General features: G+C 38.4%; 1 protein-coding gene and 1 long non-coding RNA gene across 5 annotated transcripts in view; one reads left to right on the top strand and one right to left on the bottom strand.

Annotated features, from left to right (window-relative positions):
- The window catches only part of ERBB4 (erb-b2 receptor tyrosine kinase 4), a 918,585-nt gene that overhangs the window by 636,647 nt on the left and 255,748 nt on the right, over window positions 1-26,190 (bottom strand). The gene's annotated exons all lie outside the window — the stretch shown is intronic.
- On the top strand, window positions 353-17,699 carry LOC148127900 (uncharacterized). The gene is made up of 3 exons (XR_015741202.1): window positions 353-423; window positions 15,310-15,394; window positions 17,604-17,699. It is a non-coding gene; the product is annotated as an uncharacterized LOC148127900 (long non-coding RNA).

Here is a 26,190-nt window from a genome sequence, read left to right as displayed (position 1 = left end):
ATGGAGAAATGCAAGGAATGAGCCTAAAATGTGCCAGCTGGTTTCTAAAATGATCAAATCATTATCAGACTTATATTCCCTAGTGTTGCTCTGCCTGCTTTATAGTAAACAGGTGAAATTTCCATTTCACTTTCTTGGGACATGAAAGAAAAGATTCACATTTGTTTCAAATCTCAAATGGAAGCTACAAATTTCTGTTGAGATAGCAATGTCAGAGAATCCATTACAGAATAACTAAGGGTCAATTTTCATTCAGTATAATAACAGTGGTCACTCAGGGTGTAGAACTTATTACAAGCTCTGGTTATAGGTTGCTTAGGAACTGACAAAAAAAACCTAAAGAAAGGCCTATCATATTCTGTGCTCTCTGTAGATTACTATTGCATGCTATTCTCAATCTCTCTTGTTCTGCCAAGGACGCAGGTAGGATTTTTACCCCTTATTCCTTCAGTTCTGTTGGAAAGCTTATTAATTAGATGGTCCTTGTTCTGCTTACTTCCTTCAACTATAAAAAAGATGGCAGTGTATCTGATACTAGGTCAGAGATAAATATATCTTCTGAATCTGAGCACATTTGAACACTGAGTGGCATGGCATCAAAAATCAGGTAGGATCAAATCAAAAGTAGATTTGAATTAATTCTAATTCCATTTAAATCTACCGTATATACTCGAGTAAAAGTCGACCTGAATATAAACCGAGGCACCTAATTTTGCCACAAAAAACTGGGAAAACTTATTGACTCGAGTATAAGCCGAGTTTTTCAGCACATTTTTTGTGCTGAAAAAAAACCCCTCGACTTATACTCGAGTGAGATTCCCTCTGAAAGAAAAATGGTGTGGAGCTCCGGAGCTGGGCAGCCGCTTCCCTGCTTCCGTGTTTCCTCTGCAACTTGTAAGCATGGGGGTAATCGGAAGCAGAAAAGTTCTTGCATGAGAATATATTGTTTTTTCTTTATTTAACTGTTTTTATGGGGGGGAAAGACCCACCGTCATGTGAGAATGCTCAGACACGAAATCTATCCGCCTGAAAATAAGTGTGTGTGGGGGGGGCGGGATTTTAACAGAGGGAAGACATAGGGAGAAGGCAAAAGCGACGGAAGATCCTTCAGGGGAAACTGAGGGGGAGGCTCACCCTTGGTCCAGATGAGCCCCCTTCCCTGCCCCTAAGGAAGCAGAAGCAGCCAGTAAGGGCAGGCAAGCCCCGCTTCGCGGACTCCGTCCATCCTCGCTTCCACCCACCCACCCAAAGCCACGAAGTCCCCCAATCGCGCAGCCCAGAATCGCCCTCCCCTCAGGGGGCAGCAACGACGCCCAGTGTTTCCTGAAACAAGAAGCTCCGCCGTGCAATGAAAGCGACCTGGTTCGTGATCTCAGAAAACAACGCGAGCCGAGGTGGCTTCGTTTCATCAGCCCCAGCTGCTTTCAGTCCTCTCGGGAGGAGGAAGAGGAGGAGGTGGTGGCGGCGGCTCGCGTTGTTTTCTGAGCTCTAGGCTCTAGGCTTGCGATCTCAGAAAACAACGCGAGCCTAGCTGGCTCGTTTCCTCAGCCCCAGCTGCTTTCAGTCCGCTCGGAGGAGGGGAGGAGGTGGTGGCGGCTCACATTGTTTTCTGAGCTCTACGGGCCTAGAGCTCAGAAAACAACGCGAGCCACTGCCACCACCTCCTCCCCTCCTCCCGAGCGGACTGAAAGCAGCTGGGGCTGAGGATACGGTTACCTCGGCTTGCATTGTTTTCTGAGATCGCAAGCCTAGAGCCTAGAGCCTAGAAAACAACGCGAGCCGCTGCCACCACCTCCTCCCCCTCCTCCCGAGCGGACTGAAAGCAGCTGGGGCTGAGAAAATGAAGCCTAGCGGAGCCGAAGCCATGCCTAGAGCTCAGAAAACAACGCGAGCCGCCGCCACCACCTCCTCCTCTTCCTCCTCCCGAGAGGACTGAAAGCAGCTAGGGCTGAGGAAACGAAGCCACCTCAGCTCGCGTTGTTTTCTGAGCCTAGAGCCAGGGCACTTTCATTGCACGGTGGAGCTTCTTGTTTCAGGAAACATCGGGCGTCGTTGCTGCCCCCTGAGGCGAGGGCAATTCTGGGCTGCGTGATTGGGGGACTTCGTGGCTTTGGGTGGGTGGGTGGGAGCGAGGATGGACGGAGTCCGCGGCGGGCTTGCCTGCCCTTGCTGGCTGCCTCTGCTTCCTTAGGGCGGGAAGGGGGCTCATCTGGACCAAGGGTGAGTCTCCCCTCAGTTTCCCCTGAAGGATCTTCCGTCGCTTTTGCCTTCTCCCTATGTCTTCCCTCTGTTAAAATCCCCCCACACACACACACACACTTATTTTCAGGCGGATAGATTTCGTGTCTGAGCATTCTCACATGACGGTGGGTCTTTCCCCCCCCAAAAAAAACAGTTAAATAAAGAAAAAACTATATCCTCATGCAATAACTTTTCTGCTTCCGATTACCCCCATGCTTACAAGTTGCAAAGGAAACACGGAAGCAGGGAAGCGGCTGCCCAGCTCCGGAGCTCCACACCATTTTTTTTTCAGAGGGAATCTCACTCAAGTATAAGCCGAGGGGGTTTTTTTCAGCACAAAAAATGTGCTGAAAAACTCGGCTTATACTCGAGTATATACGGTACTTAAACAGCTAATATTATTTTTTTCTATACACACACACACACACAAAATTTAACTTTCTGCCACATTGAAAATTGCAATTTGTTAATAACTTTTTGGAGACTGAACCTGTAGTATTTGAAAATCCCCTGTGCTCCTCAAGCTACAGGGTGCGAATGTCTATCCTAAAATTTATTCTAGTATAGTCTGCTAAAGTCAACTCAGACCAAGCTTATGAAAACTGATTGCTAAATTTTCTGGAATTGTACAAGCCAATTGAGAACAAACCTAAACCTTTATGCCAAGTGTACTGATCAGCACAGCCTAGGAGTATAGTAGCAGCAGTGGCTCAGCCGGTTCTTAAATATTTACCAGCACACCACAGCTATAACCTTTCTGTGTTCATTTTTTGTTTATGCTTGACTTGCTGTTTGTGTATCATAGTAAAAGGAACTCGCTGTCAAGGTTTCTTTCCTACTTGACATTCACTCTTTTATGTCTTCAACTATTATGAGACATTTAAACAATTCCATAGGATCTTGCTTATTTGAGATAAATCAGTTTCCAATACGAATACTTCTTTTATGAGTATTTTAAAAAAATTAATATATCAGTTCAGAAGCAAGTACAGGCAGACCTTAGAAAGAGAGAGGAAAATAAATGGTATGATGAGAAAGGATCTAGATAGGATTTCACAGAATCTGATGTTTGCTTCCTAAAGTGCCTATTTAAGTGACACAGCCTTGTTTGACATAGTTTCAGGACTATGAAAACAGATCATGTTTTAGTCATACTGATGCAGAAATACTGAACATTCAAAAAAGTTCACTAACTTTTAAACACATATACTATAGCTTTCATTACATAAGAAAATCAAATCTAGGCAAAGCCCCAAGCAAAACATTCATATAACTTTTACTCCCCTTCTATTTGTAAACAAATAGAATTAAATCTTAAAAATATTTTAAAGTAAAGGTAAAGGTTCCCTTCACACATATGTGCTAGTCGTTTCTGGCTCTAGGGGGCGGTGCTCATCTCCGTTATAAAGCCAAAAAGCCAGTGCTGTCCGAAGATGTCTCCATGGTCACGTGCCCAGCATGACTAATCGCCAAAGGCGCACAGAACGCTGTTACCTTTCCACCAAAGTGGTCCTTATTTTTCTACTTGCATTTTTACTTGCTTTCAAACTGCTAGGTTGGCAGAAGCTGGGACAAGTAATGGGAGCTCACTCCATTACGCATTGCTAGGGATTCGAACCGCCAAACTGCCAACCTTTCTGATCGACAAGCTCAGTGTCTTAGCCACTGAGCCACTGTGTCCCTGAAAATATTTTAATCAGTACTAATTAAAATAAGAAAGCATTCCAAAAGTAACATTCTAAATTATGTAAGTTTCTGAATAAAAATAAAATTGGAATTTTTAATCTATATTTTGGTTAATTGATATTGTTTAAATGTTTGTGTAAGGCATCCAGAAAGTATCCATGATATCAATCACTCTGAGACATTTTCTCTCCAATTGATTTATTTAGAAACACATCTGGCATGTCAAAGGCAATTTCCCAAAGTGAAATTATTTTTGTGCATTACACAGAATCCACCTTCTCTCCTCCCTTCTCTCCTCCCACTTCTACACTTCATAAATCACGAGAACCAATTAACTGCAACTGGAATTTCTTAATACAACATACAGAATAACCTTGAACTTTTCAACTCCTCCTCCACCACCCCTTCCATGAAATGTGACAGCTGAATTTTAAAGCTGACAGTTTGGTTAATTGGGGTTTTCAGTTAAAAAAAATCACTTGCTATCAATTGGATAATTAATGCCATGTCACTGTTCATAATTTTGTTTTAATATTTTTTTTGTCAGAGCAGGTTTGAGATGAATAGAGTGGAATGAAAGCATCAAACAGCAGATGAAGTTAATTTAGCATTCCCAACCTCTGCATTTTTATAGCCATCTTCATCATTATTTTTGGACTTAGCAATAGGAGAACTCAAACCACTCATAGGTGAAACACATGATTAAAAAGCTAGAATCAATACTGGACAATGACACTCTACTTTCTTAGTCACTGAATGGCAGACCCATAACTGCAAATAGGCATGGAGATAGCTAAAAAAATCATGTTGAGAAATTGGAAATGTGGTATTATTCCAGACATCAAGGAATTGTTGTCAGAAAGGTGATCTTTTGTAAATCTAAAGAAAAATTTTAAAAAGTGAATATATGAATCCTTATTATAGCCAAAGGCTAAAGACACATTAGTAAATGATAATCCAGTCAACCAACTTCAATCAGGTTTAGCAGTTGAATGCTGAGCTTGTTGAAATGGTTTCAAAGACTTCCATTTAGAGGATTCCAGATGAAACAGGAGAACATTTATTTTACCTCTTTCAATGAATGCCATAATTTATAGTATTTGCATTATTCACATCATTGTTTAATTACTACATTATATACTGAAAAAGCATGTTAAAACAATATACCAACAACATAAATTCAGAAACTCCCCCTTTCCCTCAAATAATCAATTCAAGGTTTTACTACGCCCAAATGACTGTGTCCAAGATAGTCTTTATGCCAACAAGCATTTGTAATAACCTTTAAAAGATTTTATGCTGTTACTATTTCTGAAGTTATTTTTAGACTGCTTTGAGATATGCATGTAGATATGAATTTATAATCTGGTTAATGGCTTATATTACTACCATAGCACCCATCATATATAAAGAGAAACAGGGAAGAATAGTATTCTGCCTAGGTTCCAAATCTAAGCAAGTGGATATGTTTCCAATATAGGAAGCTCCTTCGGCTCCATGTGAGTGCTTGAACCTGATGCATTGCTTCAGTTATGCTATGTCAATTTGCAAGGTCAGAATAAATAGAAATTGTACTTGAAGGCAAGATAACCGACCTGAGCTGAATTCTCAAAAGGCTGTGGCAGGAAATCCACCATGCTAGATTTAGCCATGTGGGCAGACTTCTTTTGTGCCCCCGCCCCCCCAATGACCATAGGCTTTCAGTTCTTGCTGTAGGCTTCTCTGAACTGCTCCACCCAATATGTCTCACCTGAGCCCTTCATTTGCACTTCCTTCTGATTTCCTGATCTATTGCCCATTTATATTAGAAACTTCTTTCAGAGTAAAATTGAAGTTTGTCTTCATGAGGCAATAAAAAGCATCTCAGTCAAGAATCAATGCAATGCGCCATTTTAGTCCTTTTGCCCAGTAAACAACAGAAAAAGAACCAAACAAGTAAAAATCATGCTGGTGATAATGACAATATCATTTCCATTGGTGGTGCAGAGGAGAAAACAGAGTTGGGGATGATTTGGTACAGAAGAAAGGAAAACGAGTTAAGTAGAGTCTTTTCCATCCCCCCTTATTTTTCTCTGTCCTTTCTTTATGCCACATTATCCCACATATTTTTTTTAGACTCACTCCTTCCTGCAACATGCCTTGATGAGGCAAAGAATGCTAATTTCACTGTCACACTCAGAAATAAGCCACCATTTTTCTTTCAAGAACTCTGTCTATTGGAGCATGGCCTCCAGGCTATGAGCTGCTTACACATCTTATGAGATATTTTAGCACTGGATCACGAATATCGATTGATTCTGAAACCAGTTAGAAATGAACTCCACAACAAAGGAGTTTTTTCCATCATCCATCACTCACAATCCAACCATGTTATTTCAGGTCAACAGCATATGATAGCAAAGAAAAAATACAATGATTTTTCCCCTTTTATTCTCTGCACTTTTCTCCACCCAGGTTTTAAAAAAATAACTGTGGGCACAAAATGTTATCCTTTTGAAATGTTTAAATATTGGGTCTCCTGCTTGAGCAGGGGATTGGATCAGTAGGACTCTAAGGTCCCTTCCACCTCTGTTATTCTGTATAACCAAACTGTAAAAGACATTTCTGATGGAACTGACTGTTTTTCCCTTTTCTCTGCCTTCTTTCTTGGAAACCTTTGTCACCAGTCAGATATGCAGCATTTATGTTTTGCAACTGACAATTATCTCATAATGAAAAACAAGTCACAATTAATAAAGCTCAAAACTAATATCTGCTAAATTCATTTACTGATTTAATGAACTAGGGAAGAGTATTATTGGAAACTATATAATTTTTAAAAAGAAAGGGATTCAATTTCTAATTGAAACTTAAAATCATTATTAAATCTTGCTTGAAGCTCTAAAACCTGTGATCATTTTTAAAAACTCTCTTTCCTTACATTTACAAAACAATAAGCAGTTATGTTCAGAGGTAGGATTCTACTTGGTCGGACTAGTTCCAAAGAACCAGTTATTATGATTCTGCCCAATTCGGAGAACCGGCAAATTGCACCACTAGCTGGCCCCTCCCCGACCCATCCACTCACTCCTTACCTGGTGTGTGCGCCATCAAACTTGCCTACTAAGTTGCCATTTTTCCTTTATTTTTCCCCCTGACCATCAGCTATTCTGCTGTGCCGAGAGATTTAGAATAGCCACAAAGCAGGAAATCATTGGATTTCTTGCTTTCTAGCTAACCTAAAAGCTGAGCTGAAGCTTCCTTAGGACTGAAGCTTCTATTTTTCAGTGCAGGCTCAGGTAGCCTATTGCAGAATGGTAGACCTGTAAGTGAATCTGTGATTCTGTGAGCAACTCAATCTGCCTGCCTGCATTGCCTGATTTTGGGTAAAAGTTGCTCTTTTTTATAAAAACATTAAACATTTACATAAATATTTACAATATTTACATACAAGCCCAGCCAGTCACATGACCACCAAGCCACACCCAGTCAGCAAGCCATGCCCATCCAGTCACATGACCACCAAGCCGCACCCACAAATTAGGCCACACCCACAGAACCGGTTGTTAAGAAATTTGAATCCCATCCCTGGTTATGTTTCTTAAGGTCTAACTTACATGGAGGTAGAAAAGCTCAGTCTGGAGCTAGGTTGTGCCACTTTAGTCTTCAACTGGAGATATACAAGATGCATACTCTCACAGAAAGGAAAACATCTTAGAAACTTATAAGAAAGCCAGGCTACTTAACTCAGCTGTCCCAGCTGGGAATATCACCATTTTTGGCAGAAGAACATACTGAAGCTCCCATACAGAAGTGCACAGCAAAATAGCATTTCCCTCAATAACAGTTTTAGGAGTTTCTTCTCAGCAGAGCCCAAATAGAAGGACTCCCTCTCTTTCCACACATTATCTCTGTGTCAGCCTATTTGCCTTACATGGAACAAATCAGAATAATCAAGCTTGGGACTGACCTGTGGGAGGACATATTACAAAGCTGCTGACCCCAAGGTATACAATGTGATTTGAAGATAGTTTAAACAGAGTGAAGCTATAGCCTTTTCCAGTTAAAACATATGAACCCAATTAAGTAGTTCTAATTAAGGATCTCTTGGAAAATCCTTAACACAGATTCTCTTGAAAATCTGTCTTCCAGTCCCACAAGGGCATACAAGACATTGCTTTTTCCTATTGTAGGACTATATGTCTTAGATAAATTTAAGCTTTGGATCTATTTTTTATTGAAAATATCTTCTAAATAATATGATTTTTTTCTCTCTCAGAGACAGGAACAACCAGATGCCATTAAATAGTCACATAACTTCATTGAAAAGATGAATATGTGCAATGTTAGGCTACATCAACAGATCTGAAATCAAAGGATGTAACGCCCTTTTGACTTGCACTGTTTGCTCACCACCTAGGGTTATTTTATCTAGTTCTCATCACCACACTTGAATTCAGATACATTAAAACAGATTCCTAGAAGAATCTGTTTTATACTTAATAGAACAAAAAACATCCTAGGATAAGATATTTTATGATTGGGAATGTTTAGCTTAGAGAAGAAAATGAGAACATGACAGCATTTTTTAAGTAACTGAAAGGATGCCAAACAGAGTACCAAGATTTTCTCTCCATCAGTCTAGAGTATGGGACACAGGATAATGGATTTCAGTTACAAAAAGGCAGATTCCTATTTTTCCAATGTAAAAAAATGCCCTAATACCGTAATTAGTTCAATAATGGATCCTATTATCAAGAGCAGAGGGTTCCCCACTACTGGATGTGTTAAATAGAGGCCAGGCAGTCAGCTGACTGGGGTGCTTTAATTTGGATTGCGACAATGAACAGTGTTGGATTTGATGGACTAAAATAGCCTCTTCCAATTTAATGATCTAACTAAAGATTTTCCCACAGACTCAATATCTTTTTGTTATAAATAAAATGCCAGCTGGAATCCATTTCCATGTGCAGAACAAGCCAGAATAATGTTTCTTCATATACAGAAACTCTGACTATTTTATATATTGAAGGACACTCATACTATAGTTGTCATTAAAAAAAGACCACATTTGTGTTTTTAGTCATACCTGGTGAATCAAGAGATGTGTATATGTATGCAAGTGCCTGTCTATCTATCCAAAAAGAGAAAGCAGAATCAGGATTTTTATCAGGCCAGTGTAAACAGAATAAATTGTCTTATTCCAGGCCATGCATCTGCACTGCACGCACAATTTGCTTGCAAAAGACTTAACTTTAGTTTGGGCGTTTGCGAGGAGCAGTAGGCAGAGCTTGTATGCAACCACATACACAATTAGAAGTGCCATCAGATCACAATCCAAAGGTCTTAGGGTCATGGGTAAGAAGACAGATGGTTCAGATTTGAAGGCACAGAGTTTCCTCAGGCAGGAGTTCAGGGTACAAATGGACAGAATTTCAGATATCACAGGGGTAGTTCCCAATAAGGCATCACTTGCTAGTGATGGCTGTGAAATAAGAATCCTCACCAGGTGCAAGAATTCACCTGTGGGAACATCCTGCCTCCCAGCGAGCCACACCAACCTCCTCTGCTGTCCACTTTGCTCATCCCTACATGCCTCAGGCCTGGAAGGAAGCTCTGGATCAGACCTTCCTTCTCTGCAGCTCTATGCATGCTCTGAAGCCAAATCATCCCCTATATGTCTCCCTACTGCAGCTGCCATTGCAAAGGATTGCCTGAAACAGCTTCCTTGGAGCTGTCCTTTATATAAATGTATCTGCCTAAATAAAATATTTTTCTTTCTTTTATAAGGAAAAAAACTCTTCCCACAATCAAATTCATATACCCATAAAACAGGCATAGGTCTCCATGTCAAAAATAATAATTTCTTATTTTCAAGTGAAACATTGAATCTGCCTAGGATGAGATTGAGCAAAGCTACTGGTACAATAACAATAAAAAACTGAGTAAGATTACTTGATTTTCCATCTATCTTATTTCAACAGATTTCTTTTCATGGAGGCAAGCATTACAAATGAATGTATTTGATCCAGTATATGGACTTGGAGCCAAAGACTAATTCCCTATATGACTGTATCAATCTGGTACAGAAAGAGATCTGAGTGACCATCCCTGCACAGAGCATTTTGTTATTGACAGAACAGAGCAATGAAATCCCTACACACCATATTTCAAAAGGATTTGGAGCTGTTGTGATAGCGAGACCTAGCCTTATTTCTATTTCAGTTGGAGAAAGTAGCCACTGATTGACTAGATGAAGAAAGCAACTTCATCTTTATTACATTCCTATTAAGTGCAGTCAGTATTTCTAAGGTAAGTGTATAATCATTGGGATTAGCAGATGAAGTCCTGCCATTAATAACAACAAAGCATTTCTCCAATGTACCCTTTCTTCTATTATTTAACTGAAACCATGAAATTAGGAAGCATCTGTAATTATATATTCTGAATGATGTGACAGTCACTTTTAGAACTAACAGTACAGAAAAATAAATGTCTAAAGAAGCAACATACTGTATATAGATGCAATTTTAGACAGTGGCTGCTGTATCAGTAGTAAAGAAATATGATTCACCAGATTCTTCTACTTTAGATGTAAACCTCATTTACTAAAAAGAATTTTTTAACAAAGTAAAATGCAAAAGAAACTATATCTTTTAACACTTTCCCTCAGCAAGAAATGCATTCATGATACAAAGTCAAATCCTCACTAAGAAATGCATTTATCACAAAACTTGGAACAAGCTGACAATTTTGTCTTTGATACTTTAAGGGAAAGCAAATGTGTTTGCATAAAACTAAATTTCCCTGACAGTGGCCATTAAGTGAACATATTTCGTGGTCAGTTCCATACAAACTTAACTGAGATATAATGCATTATCTCAGGAAATAGTTCAGAAAGCTCTTCGAATGTGCAAATCATGGACAAATCTAAAGTCTAAAATTAAAATTGAAAACATGAAGTTATTTCTATGACATCTATTCCTGGGGATCAACAAAATTTAACTAGCAGCACATTTACATATTCTCAATAGCAAATACGAATTCTTGACAAGTGACAGCTGCTTGACTGGGAGTTGCAGAACCTTTTTAAAAAGACAATTGAGACACAGACACTGCGTTACTGATATTGAATCAATGTGAAAACTGCACATCCCATTTCAGAAATAAGCATCCTGAAAATGCAATGGAGTCTTCTGAAAGAGAAAATGTCCATGGAAATATATATATTGTTTATGATGTCATTATAATGTTGTTGTTAGTTGTGAAGCCGTGTCCGATCCTTCATGACCCCATGGACAACGTTCCTCCAGACATTCCTGTCCTCTACCATCTTCTGGAGTCCATTTAAGCTCACATCCAGCCACCTCCTTCTCTGTTGTCCCCTTCTTCTTCTTTTGCCCTCAATCATTCCCAGCATTAGGCTCTTCTCCAGTGAGTCCTCATTAGGTGGACAAAGTATTTGAATTTTATCTTCAGGATCTGGCTTTCTGAAGAGCTGTCAGGGTATCAGTTTGATGCAGGGTTGTTGTCCACTAGACCGGTTTGATCGCTTTGCAGTCCAAGGGACTCGCAGGAGTCTTCTCCAGCACCATAGTTCAAAGGCCTCAATTCTTTGCACTCAGCCTTTCTTATGGTCTAACTTTCACAGCCATACATTGCAACTGGGAAAACCATAGCCTTGACTATACACACTTTTGTTGGCAGGATGCTTTTTAGTATGCTGTCTAGATTTTCCATAGCTTTCCTCCCCAAGAGCAAGCATCTTTTAATTTCTTGGCTGTAGTCCCCATCTATGGTAATCTTGGAGGCCAGGAAAATAAAATCTGTCACTACCTCCATTTCTTCCCCATCTATTTGTCAGGGATTGAGAGGGCCAGATGCCATGATCTTAGTTTTCTTAATGTAGAGTTTCAAGCCAACTTTTGCATTCTCCTTCTCCACCTGCATCAAGAGGCTCTTTAGTTCCTCTTCACTTTCTGCCATTAGAGTAGCATCATCTGCATGTCTGAGGTTGTTGATATTTCTTCTGGCAATCTTAATTTCAACTTTTGATTCATCTAGCCCTGCCTTTCTCATGATGTGCTCTGCATATAAATTAAATAAGTAGGGCAACAGTATACAGCCTTGCCAGACTCATTTCCCAATTTTGAACCAATCAGTGGTTCTGTGTCCAGTTGTCACTGTTGCTTCTTGACCCACCTATAGGTTTCTCAAGAGACAAATAAGATAGTCTGGTACTCCCATCTCTTTAAGAACTTGCCACAATTGTAATGACATAACCACTATATTTAACTTATGATATGAATGTAATATTGTTTCTAACTATGTAATACTACTCCAAGCGCTAAACTTTTAAACAAGGAGAAAAATATGCCACGATAACTTGAGTGTATGTAACTGTAGCTACTTCCAACCACTGTTTCAGATCTTGATGTTTGCCCAATTTGTTTTCTTTTTGCAAATGTTTCATTGCCAGACTAATATCATTAGTGCTTTGCCACAAAAGATGAGGCCTGGAAGTTTATCCTACCTCTCTAGATCAGGATTATTATAGTTTATGTGCCTGCTCCTAACCAGCCTGTCTGGTTTTGTTGGCTAGATTGTTTTATCATAAATTGTTTCTCTCCATTGCATTATTTTGGACCCCTCCTATTTTTGTGGAGATTGCTGGATGTATGATTAGTGAAGATGTGTCTAGGCTCTTTGTTTCTTCCTTGGGCTTTTGTTTTTTAAATACTCTATACACCAGGTTTGTCTCATTAGATAGTAATTGATCTGTCAGAATGCCAGGCTTTTAAAATTCTCTTGCATTTGTGACTTTAGTTTGATTTCCCAGTTGAATTTGTAGCTTCATTTGTCAATTTGCTATGAAACTATAGAATTTTCATCCTGTCTTCTCACTGCATGTTTTCCTTGTGTTCCTACATGATGAATTTTTTAAAATTTGCATTACATATTGTAAATAGTTCCTGTTCCGCATTGTCTCATTGTTGAAATTCTTGAGTTTGACTCAAGATGCTTTGAAAAGATTTTGCTGATTTCTAGGCTAATGTGATACCTACACAATGAAGTAATCTGTTGATAATTACTGAGACATTTTGATGATGGGAGGATAATTCTTTTCATGGGTTCTGATGGTTGCATTCTGATTGATTGTATTGAAAGGCACTTTTTAATGAAGTTGAGTGGGTGTTGATCAAGAATCTGTTTGATGATTGGTTAAATTTTAACCGTTAAAAGGTACATATGTCGAGATGGCAGAAGTAAAGTTCAGGCCTCAGTAGGCCTTCAAGGCTGTGGAAAGTGCCACAAGAAAAAACAAGACTGTAAGATAAGCAAGTGACCAAAACCACAAAAAGTGTACTTGAGTATTCTTATATCTTCTATACTTTATCTGTTTTGGCTTATCAAGAGACATCAGGACTTCATCTTTTATTTCTACTGAGTCACACCTAAATTCCTGCATAACATGGCTACCCATTGCATTGAAGGGTGCTATAAAGGTAATTTCCCCCTTTTAAATTCTGTGTCACTGTGGTGTGTTTTTGATCATCTTAGTCAGCTTTTCTCAAGGGCAGATGTGCTGATAATGCAACACTTGGTTTGTCTGTATTGTTTTTCTAAGTATATGAGTTTGAAGTATGTCACTTTTGTTTCTCTGCTGATGAGAATATGAAGGAACAGTAGTGTGTTATTTTCTTTTTTTCTTCTGAATTTGATTTCATTAAAGATGTTATTATGCTATGTGTATCCTCTAATTGCCATTTTCTCTTATGACAAAGGTGTTGTCCATTTAATACATCCACATTTTGGATGTATGTGTGAGAGGGCTATTGCTTCACATTTTATATGACTATCCTAGTTGTAAATACTGAGATGAATAATGTCATAGAGTCCTCTGATTTGTTTGCATATCTACCCATCAAACTGAAAGTAAATGATAAGGCAAAGATCTATAATTTCTATGATTCTAGGTATTACCATTTTTGTATGCTTGACTAAGTTTGATGGCTTATATAGCAGTATTTCAATGGATTCTGGAGTCTCATAAAAGAGCTATTTCATCTGTAACTAATGCAAATCAATTGAGGAATCAAGTCCTAGATGGCTAAACATGTATTCTCCACTAAGCAACCTACTGTTATTTCTCTTCCATCTGGGTCCTCCTACTATATGAGATAATGGGACCAGTCCCCTAAATGCTTCATGTCAGAATAAAAATGACTTGAGTTATAAGGCTCCCTGAAATCAATTGTCAATTATTCAACATATATTCAAGAATAGGATAGAGGCAGCTTGGGTAAAATATACATTGGACATGGCAGCTCCCGATAATGGTAGTCTGGTTACAGTGTCAAACAAAGCTAAAGGAAAATCCAACTGATTAATATATTGCCAAATAGAAATAAATATTAAAGAATCTGAGTTAAAATGATGGCCACATCTAGGATGGTGCTGTGCAGCCCAGTAATGAAGCAGTTTGCTGCGTTTCCCTAATTCAAACCCTGCAGCCTTTTGTAGCATTCCACAGTGCTGCAGAATGCAGTGATGCTCAAGTTAGGAAAGCATAGCAGGCCACATTGAATTATGGCTATCTGGAAAATGGCAACTAAACAGTACCTGTTTATGGTACTGAAGTGATTTCTATACTCTACAAAATGGTATACATCACATCTATTACTTAATATGTGCATAGGGAAGTAATTTTAGTATAGAGTCCTCAGTTCTAGTCTATCTGAATGGCAACACTCGGGCTCTTTTTTTCCTCTTGCTCTCTGGATTTTTAATTTGTGTATGCTATAAAAAATAGAGACAGAAATCTCACAAAGTTCAATCAGATAAGAGACAAGGCCATTCAACAAGTGGCTTGAACAGTGAATGCAGCATTCCATGGACAACCTCATATGCCGACTCATTAGTCATCTTCATTGCCATAGTATTAGTACCTCCGGTCTCTACCCAGGAGGGCAAGCATGTGTTTCTATTGCTTTTTTTGACATAGCATGAGTTTGACAGCAGGTTTGTGCAATACAATAGGTTTCAAGCATTTTAGATACAGCTAATTGTAATTTTCCAAGGCATTCTATCCACAAGAAAGCACAAAGAACACGTTTATGCAGCCTATCATTAGCCGTATGAATCAATACCATTTAAGAAATAAAAATCAACTTTAGTTGTTTAAAGATAGGAAGTACCAGGAGGTCTTCCCTTCTTTTGTTGACAGCAAATCCCAGTATTGAACTGCTTGCAATGTAACTGTGCAAAATTTGCAGAAAACAAGTGAACCTGCTGGGAATATAAATGGAGCCTATCTCTATCTCAATAAAAAATATAAAGAACACAGACCAGAGTAAATTCTTCAAATATTTTTTCTGTAATTTTTCCCCTTGTTTTCAGCAGAATCCCTGGAGGAACAACAATTCCTGTATTTCTCTGTTCTCCTGCTCGTGGCCTTTGCTGCCTTTACTGTGCACGGATGCTCAAAGTAAAAGAAGCTGGGAAAGGTCTAATGAAGGGCTGGGTCCGATGACTGAAATATTGCAATTGAATAAGGAGTTATATCCTGCATAAACATTACCTCAAAACTGCAGTCTCAGACCTCTGTTAATGTTTAAAGGACCTGGGGGTTGGAGTGAGCGGTGCTGGAAAAGGAATAAAATAGAATACAGATATGAACTTTCAAGAGATACTACAGATGAATCAGTTGACAACTTATCTTATAAATGTCAACTTAGCCCAAGCGGCAAAGAAATATGGGAAGAAGTGTTTCAAGTGTTTCACAGTATTCAATAACTAATGAACTCACAATAAATGAGGTTGGGAAACTCCTATTACTTCCAAAATGCTGCACTTGTCCTATACTATCAACCTAAAATCTGGCTCTGCATGAGGTTTAAAATTTTGATACCTGAGTGCCCACTGCAATGTTAAGACTGGAGACAGGACCCAGCAGAATGGAGATCTGGCAACTGATTTACATGGCTAAAAAATTAACCAAGCTCCAGATGGGATGATTTCTCTCCAGATGGGATGATTTCAAAAGACTGTTTTCAATCTTGTTGATATCTTGTTGATAGATGTACAGTACATAATAAGTAAGATGCATCTAATTTGTTGGTCTCCAGAGTTCCAGTTAATTTTCAATTTGGATAAAACCAAGGACATATTTAGGAAACAAACTAGAGACATAGATGGCCGAGAGAAATCCAGATTCGTGCCTATAAAATATTTTTATTACCTTACACCAATTATAAGCGAGCCTTTTCTGAGGCTCCTGTCAATGTACTCCCTTCATCCAAAATTTCCAGTACATTAAAAGTAAAACAAAAACAATGCTTACAAACTCATGGAGCATGTTTTTTTTTAGGATGCATCATTTATTCCAATTTGAGGCAATGGCTACTCTAGACATTACTTTAAAAATCCTTCCCAGTCATACTGAAGATATTTAGGTAATCTATCTTATATCTGATAGAAATCTTAAAGTCACCTGTTCTGTGTGAAAGTTTTTTACTACTTAGAACAAATGGATATGATACGAGAAAATAACTATCAAAGAACAAAAATGTGCATCTGCAACATAACCTTTCTTAATATAAAAATTGTTGAGTGTTTTATCGGCTTTTATTTATTACACCTGATTTTCAGACATTGACTATAATAAAATTTTAATGTAGTAACAAATCAGTTTAGGAAATATTTCTAAGAGAAATAACAATTTGATTGTGGAGCTATTACCCAGCAGTAAGAGGTAATATTTCCCTCTTCATTGGACACATTCAGGCTGAGGCTTTTATCTGGATTTTTGCAATTTGAGCAGGACTTAAGTGACCTAAATGGTGCCTTCCAACTGAGTGGAACTTATCCTTGAACTTATTGATATGATTCTTGAACTTATTGATATGATTCAATAAATTCAAGAATAAGCTATATATAACTTTATAGTGATCATCTGAATAGAGAATACAATTACAGATACAAGCAGATTAACAGATTAACAGAGTTGGAAGGGACCTTGTAGGTCATCTAGTCCAACCTCCCACCTAAGCTGGAAAACCTACACTATTTCTGAGAAATGGCAGTGCAGTCTCTCCTTGAAAGCTTCCAGTTATGAAGTTTCCACAACTTCTGAAAGCCTGCATGTCTTTCGGATTTTTCTAAAAAGAGTGCAAACCCATTCCAATATTAAACATGCATGTGGGAAAGAGGAGGAAGGAACACTTGTAGAAAAGTCTCAAAACTCATGGTGGCAAAGGGACTCTGTGAAGAAATATTTGGCAACATTTCTTGAATAGGCCATGTAGAAAACTGCATTGTCTATTATTAATATATTTTATACTTTGTTGAAACAAAATGTATATATAACAACAAAAATGAGAATGTGATATAGAAACTGAAATGAAAAATAACCTGGAAATTTGTATCCTGTTCAGAACTTATCCAGATTAAGCACTAATTCAAATGTTAATAAACAACATGTTATCAGCAGTCTACTACTGCAAATCAGGTAAAGATTTATGCTCCCAAAGTTATATAATAACTCCTTTACCCAATCTTATCCCTCTATGTGCAAAGAGTTCACAATTCTTATTACACTGATAAATTCCATGTATTGGGGATGTTAGGTAGTGTTATATCAGACATAATGCTAATTAAATACTAATCGTAATTCTTTGTTCCTTTCATTTCTCAAGGACTGTTATGTTTACCTAACCTTTATCAGTCTGCTTCCCTGAGACAGTTTGAGTTTAATTTTTCCTTTAGTAAGAATTCAACCTCAGTGATTCTCAGACAAGAAGGTAAGACTACAGGCTACCTGAAGGTCAGGCAACACAATAGTAATCAATGTTTAGATCACATCTTCTAAAGTGGCATCTGAGACACCTTTTAACACTACGAACAAACATCAGAGTTGTCTCAATGCTGTCTGAACCTTGACAAATATATTAAGGATGTGTTTATCATCCACAGATACCAAAAGATATTTAAACTGCATCTGCTACCACAACGATCATGGCTTATGAGCACATATAGTTTAACAGCCTGATAAGAAACAAAATACTCTCAGACACCACACATTGTTCCTTAGCATTATAAAACTCCTTTGGCAAAGATTGAAATTGCTCGCCAATTTCTTGAGTCTTGTAGACATCAGTATTTCCAAGGCAGCCCTGGCTGAGGCAATGTCCAGCTTTGTGCTTCCAATGATGATCAGCTGGAGGTAGTGGAGAAACTTACCTTTTAAAAAGTCATTGAATAAATAAAATCTGATGACCGCAAGGGAAAAACACCTACTGAACAATATTATATAAATCTAATGAATAAACGAACTCACAGGCAGGGAATGAAGGCATTGCTGTCCCAGATCAGGAAGTCACAGTCCTGGATAGAACAGGGTGAAATAGACTGGCTCCAAATTGGCAAAGGAGTAAGACACGGTTGTATACCCTCTCTGATTTATTCAACCCAGGATGGTATTTACCAATACTGAATTGGAAGATCATGAGCATAGTTTAAAATTAGAGGTAGTAACATCAACAACCCGCACTATGCTGGTGACACCATTTTCTGGTAGCTGAAAATGCAAATTATCCGTAAGCTCCAGTAATAAAAATCAAGGGACACAGTGTGGGAAAAGGATATAAAACTGGAGGGGGAAAAAGAGAAAAATATCTAATGGTACAAGGAACAGCCTTATAACCAACAATGAAGACATTAAATTGATAGATAGCTTCTGTCTTTTAGGATTGACTATCAACAGCAAAACAGCCACTTCAATTAATGATTTGACCCAGGCTAGAAACTGGGTCAAAGTGACTCCTAGGCTCTCTTTAGGCACAAAGCCAGCTAGGATTTGGGCCAGCCTCTTTCTCTCAGCCCTAGGAAAGAGGCAATGGCAAATTACTTCTGACAATCCTTGCCAAGAAAACTGCAGGAACTGTCCAAGCTGCCTCTGATAATGTCTGACAATTGGACATGACTGAACAGAAGAAAAAAGTAAAGGAATCAGTAGAATAATAGAAGTAAGGAAAGTCAGGAAATAAACCACATACTATTTGGGAGATTAGCTGTGAAGACATTGGAAATTCAGATGTCAGGATGATCAGATTCAGGTAGGCCAGGTCTGTCAAACTCGCGGCCCATGGGCTAGATGCTGGCCACGCCCAGTTTAGCGAAGGAGGAAAAAGTTGTGACACATCACGTGATGATGCGAGTTTGCCACCCCTGGCTATAGTTTCCCCTGTGGCATTCTATGGAAATGGAAGTTGAATGCTGAAAAAACAGGATAGAAAGGATATTGACCCTTTGGATTTTGATGCTGGAGTAATCTCTTAGGAATGCCATCAGCAATATTTTGAGCATAGTACGCTACTATAGGTGGTGTCACAAGAAAGACTGGAGATGAGAGTGGGGTGTCCAGTTGTGTCAAATTTTGATGGCAACAAAAATTGGGAGTGTTAACAACAGCATAGAAGGAGCAAATGTGTGCTATGCTCAAAATATTGTGTCATTCAAGCCCTCAGCACCAATTTTTACACAATTGGTTATGCTTTGTCTTTTCATAAGGTTCTGAAATGTAATCATATTTTGTTTTTTAAGAATGTTCACATTGAATAAGGGTACAGTGCTTTCGCCTGATGTTTGCATATCTCTCCTTAGTCCAAGGTTAATCATTATTTTCAATGTTATAAGTTCCATGGGGTTTCTGTGAATTTACAGCAGAAACGAAATAACGATATACATTGGGATCTATTGTATGATATACTGAATGGCAAAATTGTGGAATACATTAAGGTGGAGGTTGTGCAGGGGTTCGGGGCAGTCTGGGAGGATGAGCAAGCAGTGTGTGTGTATGTGGCAGTGCATAACAGGTGCCAGACAGGTCAAGGAGATTGCAACTCTCATCTCCTAAATGCAACTCGTATCTGAGAAGTTATAGTCCAGAGGAAGAACTCTGGCTCCCAGTGATATTTTGGTACTGATAAAGTTCCCATGGTTCCCATGCAGCCAGGTGCCAGGCAAAGCAAACCACAGAAGTACAGGTCCCAGCAGGCAAGAGAAAATAGGATAAGAAAAGCAGTCCAGTAGGCAGGCACCTGGGAACATCATCTTGGATAGTGTAGCTCTGCCATTTTTTATATTGGAGAGAAATAACTAATGGCATATAAACTGAAATCCTGCTTAACTTCCTGGAAGCCACTAGAGCTTTGCCAATTATTTTCTAAAAAAGAAAGAAACAGATATAGAAAAAAAGTGTAATTGTTTAGTGTTGAGCTGATTATTGAATCACTAACATTTAAGTGTTTTGATTCCAATTTTGCAAGACAAAAGCTCTAGCCATGATTTGATATTTAGCGATCTGTACTTCAGATTAAAGATTGCTGGTAACTGTAGGTTACTACTACTACTACTAGGTACTAGGACTAGTACTAGTACTAGTACTATTTTTTATCTTCATTAATATCTGCATATGGGGAATGAGAAATGAAAGACAATTTGTTGCAGAAATAGAAAAGACTAATTGAGAAAATGAAGTCCTGATATTTACATTCACATATTATAGAAAATATACTCAATTTTTCAATAAGCACTCACTGCATTGTACTGATTGATCAAATCGTACTCATAAAAACAGGTTTAAGGGTGCATTAAAGTTGTATCTGGAATTATTTTTCTTTTGGCAGCATAAATGCTAATACATTATAAATTTGCTATTAATTTTATAGCCTTACCAAGTGATCAAGATTTGTAAAAAAATATTTTAAAAAATGACAGCCTACAGAATAAAAGGACATTAATGTAATCTATATAAGCATATTTCTTGTTGTGATTTTTCAAATGACTTTCATGGGGAACAAAAAATAATCTACTGACTCTTTTGTTTTTCTCCATTATTTTCTCACTGAAAGTCTTTGCTATTGTGCTTTCAAAACTTTAGGGCTTTAGGATATCTTGAATTCTTTTCCTATTAGCTTCTCCAACCACAGACTCCTAGTTATCATTTCTTTGAATTGATTAGAATTTGCTTTTTTGAAGCCCAGAAGTCAGCTTTAGTATCCCTTAAAACCATGAACTCCAGAACTATTTGAACTGTATGATCCTACTATGGGTAATCCTCACTTACTGGCCTCATGTGGGACATAATAATAATAATAATAATAATAATAATAATAATAATAATAATAATAATAATAGGTCAGCTGTAGAAGGCTACCTTACTGGGATCTGCTTACATAATCCGCCAATACATCACACAGTCCTAAACACTTGGGAAGTGTTTGACTAGTGATTTGTGATACGAAACCCAGCATGGTTATCTAGTTTGCTGGCTAAATAATAATAATAATAATAATAATAGAAGTTTACAGGCTATATTTGCCCAGAAAAGCAGGCATCAGAGGACTTTTGCAAGTGAAGCAGACAGTCAAAGAAGAGAAGCATGCTCTGGCAGATTATGTGAAAGACAATGTTGAACCAGCTTTGATAGAGGTCAACATGAGGAAGCTGCTGAAAATGAAGCAAAAACCAAGGATCAATATAGGAAAACAGCGATGCAAATTCGGGATGACAGCTAGTGTAACAAAGCTCTGCATGGACAGTTCCTTGAAAAGATCCAAGGAAAAGTAGATAAGTAGATAACCTGGTTATGGCTGACCAATGGAACACTAAAGAAAGAGACAGATGGCCTAAATCTTGCAGCCCAAGAACAAGCCATCAGAACGAATGCAATCAAAGCCAGAATAGAAAAATCTGCTGATGACCCCAAATGTAGACTCTGCAAAGAAGTGGATGAAACCAAAGATCAATCGCTCAGACTGACTACAAACAACGTCACAACACAGTTGCTTAGATGGTCCACTGGAACCTGTGTCACAACTACCATCTACCTGTGGCGAAGAACTGGTGGGATCATAAGCCTGAAAAAGTGCTTGAAAATGAACATGCAAAACTACTGTGGGACTTCCGAATACAGGTTGACAAAGTTTTGGAACACAATACCCTGGATATCATGATTGTGGAAAAGAAAAAAGTGTGGATCATCGACACTGCCATACCTGGTGACAGCAGAATCGACAAGACACAACTTGAAAAAATCACCAGATATCAGGACTTGAAAATTGAACTGCAGACACTCTGGCATAAACCAGTGCAGGTAGTTCCAATGGTACTTGGTACACTGAGTGCTGTGCCTAAAGACCTAGGCAAGCAATTGAAAACAATTGGTGCTGACAAAATCACCATTGGTCAGCTGCAGAAAGCTACCTTACTGGGATCTGCTCGCATAATCCGCTAATATATCACACAGTCCTAAATGCTTGGGAAGTGTTCAACTAGTGATTTATGATACGAAACCCAGCATAATTATCTTATTTGCTGCGTAAACTTTCTTTTTAATAATAATAATAATAAATATTTAATAATTAATAATAATAATAGTAAAAACACACACCAGATATCACAGTTGTAAAAATATGAAGGGTACAATTATTTATATTGCTCTACCAGGAGACACCAGAGTTGGAAAAAAAAAGAACTGGAAAAAATCATGAAATATCGCGACCTGGCCATCAAAACTATGCGGTTATGGATGAAACATGTAACAGTGATACCCATTGTCATCAGGGCACTTGATATCACGTACAGGAATTTTACAAAATAGATCAAGAAATTGCAGTTTCCTGCAATAACACTAGTAAAACTGCAAAAAACTGCTCTATTCGGAACATTGTACATTTTAAGAAGATACTTGGTTGATACCTAGTATGCTGGCAGCAACTCGTATCAACCATCAGCCCCAGTCAGTGATATTTGTGATACATTTTTAAATGTTCAGTTGACTGATTCATGCTTAATGAATAAAATAATATTAATATTACTAATAATAATTAACAATTACTATAAATTATTGTTAAGTTTCCTATGTGGACAAGCTAATCACTCTCAGCAATAGGCAGTCTCAATTTCTATATTCTCCCAAAAGTGTACTGATTCTTAAGTTCATGATTTTATTCCACAGTTGCACCATAACTGAAATAATAATATTACTTACTGAAAGAACAATACAAAGAAGAAAGTTATAAAACAGTCTTCATTTGTCATAATAGTTAATTATAATAAATCTGTTGACTAAAAAAAGACATTAGTGAAAATGCAGCTTTTCTCACATTATCCTAAAATCTATAAAAATCAATGCAGTATGGGAGGGGAGTGTTTCTCTCAGTAGAATATTAAAATATTCTAATAAAATACATCCAAGAAATTAATTGGCACACCAGTATTGTATTTACGTATTCCTCCAACTTCCAAATGCTTCATAATCAGTTTGAGAAACCTCAGAACCACCAGCTACTTTTCACTATAATTTGCATATTGAAGACAGAATCCAGCCAAAGTTATCTAATTACTATTCAGGTCCAATCTACAAATATATAAAAATGAGATGGAAATTAGGCAGTTGGATCCTTAGGGGGGAAGTTCTTCAGGCAGTAATCCTGTATCAAATTTTGTAATATTCAATCTAAAACAAAACAAAAAAAAACAAATATTTCTCCAAGGAGAAAACATTTTTTTGATGGGCTTATTCTCTTACTTGCACAATTATTTGTTTTCTTCATATGGCCTCCATATGAAGGGTGATATCTTTCATTTGCAACCTCAGAACATAAACACTCCTCCCTCCTTCTCTCTCCTGCCATGAGCAACACGCACAACCTTCTTGGCCTGCCAGATAGTAAAAATAAAGAAGCTATAGCAACAATTAAAAACAAGGTGTCGGGCTTCAACAACGCTGCTGACGGAATGAAGCCCGACACGTTGCTGTGGTTGGGGGAGAGCTATCTACCTTGAAGGTCCCGAATCGATGTCGATGACAGCCGACAAAGCCAGCACTGAGCCTTTCACTATTTACTCCATTGGTGGATCATCATGGCAGAAGGTACAGACCCTGATTTTTTTGGAGGAAGAGGTTTGCGATGAAGTTGAAGAGAGGGGTGAGCGCAGACAGGACCGTGAGGATATGGGGGAGGAGGATATTCCGCTGACAGCTCAGCCAACTGTGCAGCCAAAAGTGCATTTGAGTGAACGGAGTTACGCTCCAAAAGGGACGCCCCAAACGGAACGAACATTGAACTGGAAAGTGAAAAGATGGCCTGGAGCAGAAGACAATCAGTGAATGGTTCCACATAGTGACATGTTGGAACTTTTACGTCAGCAGTTCAGAGAGATGACATTGCAAGGGCCCATGGACAGAGGTTCTTTGGGACGTAAACAAGCCTTAACTCCTGATAGTAGTTCTTTGGGCACACCAAAATCAATGGGATTCAGGGAAACTGATGTAGGAAGAGCTTGGAACAGTCAGATTTATGTACTAGTGGATCAGATGAGAGGCGTGTGGGATCCGAAAGGTACTCCTTAAGCGCTGGCTTTACTCGGACTTTTCGTTTGTTGCTGCTGTTGGAGGAAGCCAAAATAAACACACATTGCTACATCAAGACTGTGAGTGAAGTGTTTCATTGAATCAGTTTCAGCTACCTCCCGTAGGAGCTGACACAAGGTCTGATTGGTAAACTGCGCAACAGTGTGCATAAGGTAAATTAAGCCAAGCGTACAGCAAGACTTATGGATATAGAATACACAGAATAACAGAGTTGGAAGGGACCTTGGAGGTCTTCCAGTCCAAATCCCTCCTCTAGCAGGAGAACCTATACCGTTTCAAACAAGTGGTTGTCCAATCATTCTTAAAAGCCTCCAGTGATAGGACACCCACAACTTCTGAAGGCAAGCTATCCCACTGGTTAATTGTTCTCACTGTTGGGGAAATTCTCCTTAGTTCTAGGTTGTATCTCTCCTTGGTTAGTTTCCACCCATTGTTTCTTGTCTTGCCTTTTGGTTCTTTGGAGAATAGTCTGACCCCTTTGTCTTTGTAGCAGCCCCACAAATATTGGAACACTTCTATCATGTGTCTCCTAGTCTTTCTTTTCACTAGGCTAGACATACCCAATTCCTGCAATTGTTCTTCATATGCTTTTAGTCTCCAGCCCCCTAATCATCCTTGTTACTCTTCCCTCCATTCTTTCCAGAGTCTTAACATCTTTTTTACATTGTAATGACCAGAACTAGCAACAGCAATAGCACTTAGACTTACGTACCATTTTATCGTGTTGACAGCCCTCCCTAAGCATTTTTATAGAGGCAGCATATTGCTCCCAACAATCTAGGTCAGTACTCCAAGTGTGGTCTTACTAAGGCTTTGTAAAGTGGTACTAGAACTTCATGTAATCTTCATTCTATCCCTCTATTAATGCAGCCTAGAATTGCATTGGCTTTTTTGGCTGCTGTCACATACTGTTAGGTCATTTTAAGTGATTGCCCACTAGGACTCCAAGATCCCTCTCACAGTTACTGTCATTAAGCCAAGTTTGACTTAGTCCATACTTATACAGTTGGTTTTTCTTGCCTAAGTGTAAAACCTTACTTTTATTTACAGTACCTTGAATTTCACTTTGTTAGAAAGGGCCCAAAGTTCAAGTCTGTCAAGATTCACCTGGATCTTCTGGGGTGTTGACTATTCCTGCCAGCTTAATGTAATCTGCAAATTGATGAGTTCCCCTTCTTGTCTAGATTGTTTAAGAAGATATTGAAGAGTACTGGGCCTAAAACAGAACCTTAGAGTACCCCAAGAACCTTGGACTACACATTATGATTTGTCAGCAAGTTACAAATCCATCTGGTGATGGTGCTATCTATGCCACATTTTTTTAGCTTATCAAGAAGTAAATTGTGATGTTCTTCCTAGTAAAATGCCTTACTGAAATCCAATTATACTATGTCCACAGCTTTTCACTGATCCACTAATTTAGTCATTGGTCAAAGAATGGAACAATATTTGTTTGACATTATCTGTTTTGATGAACTCATGTTGGCTTCTGGTTATAACTTTGCTTGCTTCTAGGTGTTCACATATTTGTTGCTTGATTATCTTCTCCAAGATCTTCCCAGTATTGATGCCAGTCTGATTGATCTGTAATTTCCTAGATCTGTTTTTTCTCTCCTTTTTTGAAGATGGGAAACACATAAGCTCTTGTCCCCATAAATTATACTGTCTATCATCAGCTTATAAAGAAATTATCTTCCATGAGAATTAGAACAGTATTTCTGAGTGTAGTTTAAAAAGCAGTATCCTTTGGTCTCTGGGAAATCCAAAGTTTTTTTTTCATGCATCCTGGTAGACAATAAAATTTTTGTGAACTCAGGGCCTTTATGTTTTTAAAACTGGAGGGA

This window comes from Pseudonaja textilis, chromosome 1 (assembly GCF_049901715.1).
Source record: "Pseudonaja textilis isolate UNSWEBS1 chromosome 1, rPseTex1.2, whole genome shotgun sequence".
NCBI classification, from domain to species: Eukaryota; Metazoa; Chordata; class Lepidosauria; order Squamata; family Elapidae; genus Pseudonaja; species Pseudonaja textilis.
The sequence above is the reverse complement of the archived record's forward strand: the minus strand, read 5'-3'. Positions and strand labels throughout refer to the sequence as shown.